The following is a 6,008-nucleotide window of genomic DNA, read 5'->3' as shown; positions in this document are numbered from 1 at the left end:
TCTGTTTCTAATGCCCATTCACATTACTGCCTGCCAAAAGCCTTGACTGGGGAAGCGAAACAGCCACCATAAAAACGCCTAATGATATCTTCATGCAAAGCGTTGGATCAAATCAGGCTGTCAAATGATTGGGCGATTCAGATCTTTAAAATTTTATCATTTAATAAATACAAGAGGAAATACACATTACTCAATATTTAGTTCAAGGATCGGAAGTTCATTTAATGGCAGTAAGAAACATCCATAAAAGATCTGCAGTATTAATTAGTAAACATGATAATTGCTTATATATTTTCATACTTTTATCTGAACCCAAACGCAGAGAGAACTATATATAATCCATACCAGATGGGTATAATAAATAAAATGTATTGAAAACGCCACTTAAGATAAAACAAATATAAATAAGCCTCTGGATATAAGGACCCAGTAAACAAAAAAAAATATTTCAGAGGAAAAGGGTAGTTCTGCCATGATGCATACCTAAATATCTCGGAGAGGTTAACAACTTATCCAATAACTGCACACATGCCAGTTCTGACATAAAGCATTAAACATGTGCCATTAGAAATTATATAACATGAAATTAATTACTAATAAGACCTTTTAGAGACGTTTTAGATTAAAACTAATTCGAAAATTATGTTTTTCTGCATCATTTACATTTCCTATACATGTCATTTTACCTAAGCTTGTATACCCTGGTCTATTTGGAAAAGTTTTTTTCTTTACGTATTTCCTCTCAATAGGAGTCAAGTATTCTCCCTAAATATGTTTATCAAATCCTTGGTTTTGATTTTCATAAATGCGTTTTTTTTGTTTTGTATCACTAAATTAAAAAAGAATCCGCTGCATTACCCCAATAAATTGGCAAGTATGAATGGCTGGTGTAATACTTGAAATATATAAAATTATGACAGTTTTTTTTTTTAAATGGTAATTCGGATATGTGTTTAGAATACTGATCAATATGTAAAGAATAAAAAGGATAAATTTCATTTTCATTCCAAAATTGAAAGGAAAATATGCAAAACAAACCATTACTCTGAACGTATAAAAAAAATAATATCATAACTCACTGCAGATGGAATGAAAATAGTTGCCCAATCATCTTATGAATATGCTTAAAATGATAAGTATAAACTGTGTTAGTAGCATCAATCTGGAAGTATATGATAACTGCATAGTAATATAAGTGCAAGGGAATGTTCTGGGCCAATGACAACAATGGGGGAGAGTGTAGAGGAAATAATGAATAGTGTGAAAGAATAAGGTGAATGACCTTCAGAAGAATATGAGGAAACATAAAAAGGTGATGAATGGTAGAATGAATAAAACTATTTTATAAAAGTAACAAACAACCGTTATGTAAAAGTAAGTGGAGATTGCTATGGAAGAACAAGAAGAATATGAATCAAGTGTAAGATAAGCTATAGTCTACGTAAATGAAGCAAAGGTCAATTAAGGATAAGAATAAGAGGATGACTTGTATTCAGAAAAAAAAGTTGTAATATGATTACGCGAATGGTATGAAAAGAGTACGCCAGGATCATGTTTAGAACAGAACATTCGCCTAATTGAAAAGGATTAATTTTCAAGCACTTTCTACTCGTATCTTTCATGGGATTTTATCATCATTCATCATATAATTTTTCAAAATTTCAGCTCATTAGTCTATGTGAACTGACATTCTTTCATAATTAATGAACCTCTTTCAAGGTTAAAACTTTTCAAGGAATTTCCTAATTTCCTTTCCTCTTTCAGTACGGACTTCTTTTCTCGTTGGATAGGTGAAAAAATTTTGCGTTTCTACGTAGGGAAAAGAAATATTAACTTCGAAATTGGAGAAGAGTTATTGCCTTTAAATGAAAACACCAAGCCTAACAAATTTGTAAGGTTGCTCATTAAAACGGGAAAAATCAAGCATATTTTGCTTTGGAAAAGCCCAATATTATGTTCCCTCGCATCTTACAATTATGAACTGTATTCACTGAAAACTGCTGTTTTTTTTTCAGTCAAGTTCACGTGTATTGGTATACAGATGTCTACTGACACCCTTTATTCGCTAAAAATTAAAATAAACTAGAATTAAAAGTTTAATAAATAATCTTTTTTTTTTTTTTTTTTTTTTTTTTTTTTTTTTTTTTTTCAAAGGAAGCAAATATTCAGAATAATAACCGTACGTGGATCAAGGTATGAACTTACACATTTAAAGATGTAAATTAACTTACAGTGAATCTTGTCATGATATTTTTTATAAGCATGAAAACGTTTTGACTTCCAGCTGAATCCGAGACTTATGCATATTCAGCAAGTTAAATGATCATATGGATTGCAGCTATGATGGAAAATGGGATGGTAATTAGATGTTATTCCAAAAGGCTTATTGATAGTTCTCAATGTGGGAGGATCCTATTGTACCATAGGTGCTTCACACACGTTCGTACACTGTAACGGTATTTCTATATTTTGTCATATATTACTCCCCCTAGCACTGATAGCAACCTATTCAAGGTAGCCTACTCATGAATGATTTTGTTTGAACGTTTTTTACGTTCTTGCTCGGAACGGCTTGTATATAAACTCATGATCCGTTTAAATAATATTAGTTGCATTCACCTCGCCTTTCAGTTATCACCTAACAGCACTCTCGCGCAATTGGTGACCACAGTAGGATTTTCTCCCTCCCGCCTTCTCCCTCACTGCTGTGCCCTACTTTTTGAAGATGCCACCCACCAAACCTGACTATTCGACACACACCACCTCAATGATACTGCCACCCTTTGCCAGTGGGGAAGCGTTCACATGGTTCCAGCATGCTGAAGTGCAATTTCGCATCAAGGGCATGACTCAGTCAAATGCAAAGCAGACATTGTTTTTGCTGCGATCCTCGAGGACACTTTCCCGGAAATCTTCGATTGGCTTTGCGAGCAAGAGGACACCCCAATCGCGTTTGATGGCCTTAAAACATACCTCCTGGAGCAGTACTCACCATCGCCAGCTGCCCGTACAGACAAGCTTTTTCAGCTCTCTCAACAACCGTTGGGGGACCAAAAGGCTTTGGTCGCCCTCAGGTAAATGACCAGTATTGCTCGCCGGTAAGCTGCCTCAGACCGTGAACCTGCTTCGTGCCTTTTCGGTACGACACTTATCTGAGCCTGTATACGCTGACATACCCACCAATGTCGAAATTTTTTACATGAAGGACCTGACAACCAAAATCCATACCCTTATGTAGCACCTTCAAAAACTCCATCAACACCTCCACTCCTGATGAAGTGGATAACTAACTATTTAACATCAACCAAATCTGATGTGTATGCCGTAGCATACAGATGGCCACCCCATGACGTGCCAAAGTGGCCTAAAAGCTGCCCACTCCCACCACTCACTCATGCCCCAACCTATGACCTCTACAACCACTTACTGATGACCATTGGCCGCAGTTATGCTATTACCATTCCAGATTTGGGGCTGCTGTGAAGAAATGTGAGAACAGTTGTTAGTTGCCAAAAATTGGTCAAGTAGACCATTGCTTGTGGCGGTAGACTCCTCTGTCACTAATCTGTTCTTTCACATAATTCAGATACAAGCGTAAATTTATGATGGACACGTGTGCTTGCCATTCTCTTCTGCCAAGGCAATTATCCAGGACACGACATAATCTAGATGTCTTGGTAGCTGAAATGGCATACAGCGACCCGTTGGTCGACCCTGCCGAATTTATTTCCGTCAACAATGTCCTCCGACAATCTTCAGCGCCTACATCATGTGGGAAAATTTACTCCTGCCGTCAGACTTACAGGCCCCCAGCAAAGCAACACATACTGACAAATTTACATAAGACATCGCACGTTTTCCTGTGCAACGATACCAGCAAACCCCTGCTAATGCTCCCTTAAAAGATCTTTTTCCTTGTGCTCCTTCAAACAACAAAGTCGTTCCTAATTAACATTCAAGGAAAAGACAACTAGGTCTCCATTGATCACCTTGAACCTGCGTATATTCCGGAAAATTACCCACCTACAGTGCACCTCTCCACAGTAGGGCGCCCTATTTCATATGTATGTCATTTTTAAGGGGAGGCCATGTACCGTATGTGTTTTATACATTCTCGTACGTTGTTACAGCATTTCTGTTTTTTTGTATATATCGCTGACTCTTGCACTGATAACAGCCTTTTTAAGCCTGCCGGTTCATGAATGATTTTGTTTGAATTTTTGTGAGGTTCTTGCTTGAAACGGCTTGCATATAAACTCATGATCCGGTGAAATAAAGTTAATTGCATTCGCCTCGCCTCTCAGTTATCAAGTAACGGTATTCTCCAAACCTTTGTACTGAGGGGATGCTTGAAAAATCAAAGAAAAAATTAAAAGAAACTAGGCTACAATTCATGCATACAATGTGTTTGGTTAGTTAATCAGTAATAAATTAGTCCTCTGTCAACTCCTTAATATAATTAAAAAAGTCATAGGTTTCGTAATAACATTTTTCATTGGAAGCATATACTGCGATCAAACTATTCTAGGGACTAGTTTAATTGCAACAGATTGATCGAATACGAATTGATCAGCGACCAACAGACCACCCAAGAACCTACCAGCTACGCATTGCCCTCTCTTCAAGTAATAAGTATTATTGGAAATTTCAGCTTGGATATAACACACAACACAAAATATCAATAAATTGTATGAAATGTATCATTCACATCGTCCTTCATACCAAAACACAAATTCTTCTTTGATGTAGCATATTAATTTATAAACTCATATTTGTCAAAAAATGATCAAAAGAACAATTCACCCAAATCAAGAACACCAAATCAAACCACGTTATTCAACAGACGTTCTTGATATATGTCTATGAACAAAATTAAAGAAGAACTATATAAGCAAAATTATCAAAAGGCCAAAAAGGACATTCTTATTTTCTTCAATAACATAGGAGTGAGAAATAAAAAAAGAAGAACAGCTGCTCCTGGCAGCGAAGAGAATCTTTAAAAATGTATAACGATACTCGTTCTTTAATTTGTATATAATGCTACCAACAGGAAGATATGTAAAATACACACAGCCAGAAATGCAGTTACAGCAAAACTAAACCAATTTCTCTTCAATGAGTAAAAACAGTGTTTCTACAATGTTTGTGGAAAATAACAAGTAAAAAAAATGTTTATTAGTATACCCAAAACTAAAATATCTCATGATTATTTTCGTCAACAATTTACTCGTATTTTGTTGGGGGAAAAAATGGTTATGTTTGCTATTATTCTATATTGGTAATTTTCTTTTCCTGGCACGCAAAATATTCTCACATAAAACAGATTTGACAAACTAGAGCAAACAACTTAGACATAATAAGTTTAAGGAACAGAGTGGATCAGAAAAGTCAATGTATCAGGAAGACATAAAACGCTATTTCAAAAACAAAATATAGCTATTAACTGTAGGTATCAACTATATGTATATATATATACATATATATATATATATATATATATATATATATATATATATATATATATATATATATATATATATATATATATACATATATATATATGTGTGTGTGTGTGTGTGTTATAAGCCAAACTACAACCTAAGTAGGAATAGCAGAATGCTTTAAGCCAAAAGGCTCAAATAAGGGAGGAAGGAAGAAAATGGAGAAGTAACGAATAATCTATGTATGGGATATACAAAAATATATAAAAATCCATTACCATTTGTAGTAACGGTTAATAACGTAGATGATATATAACCATGAAACGAGACTTAATGTCAACCTGTTCAACACAAAACCATCCGCAACAAGTTTGAACTTCTTAGTTCCTCAATTTAACTGCCAGAATAGGAAAATCATTCCATAATGTGATCACAGCTGGAATTACACTTCAAGGAAGCTATGTAGTATTAGGCCTTATGGTGGAAAGTGTAAAATTGTTAATATTAACTGCATACTTATAGTGAGTACTACGTACAAGATGGTACAGTCTGGGAAGAAGTGAATCC

Source organism: Palaemon carinicauda, chromosome 22 (genome assembly GCF_036898095.1).
Source record: "Palaemon carinicauda isolate YSFRI2023 chromosome 22, ASM3689809v2, whole genome shotgun sequence".
NCBI classification, from domain to species: Eukaryota; Metazoa; Arthropoda; class Malacostraca; order Decapoda; family Palaemonidae; genus Palaemon; species Palaemon carinicauda.
The sequence above is the reverse complement of the archived record's forward strand: the minus strand, read 5'-3'. Positions refer to the sequence as shown.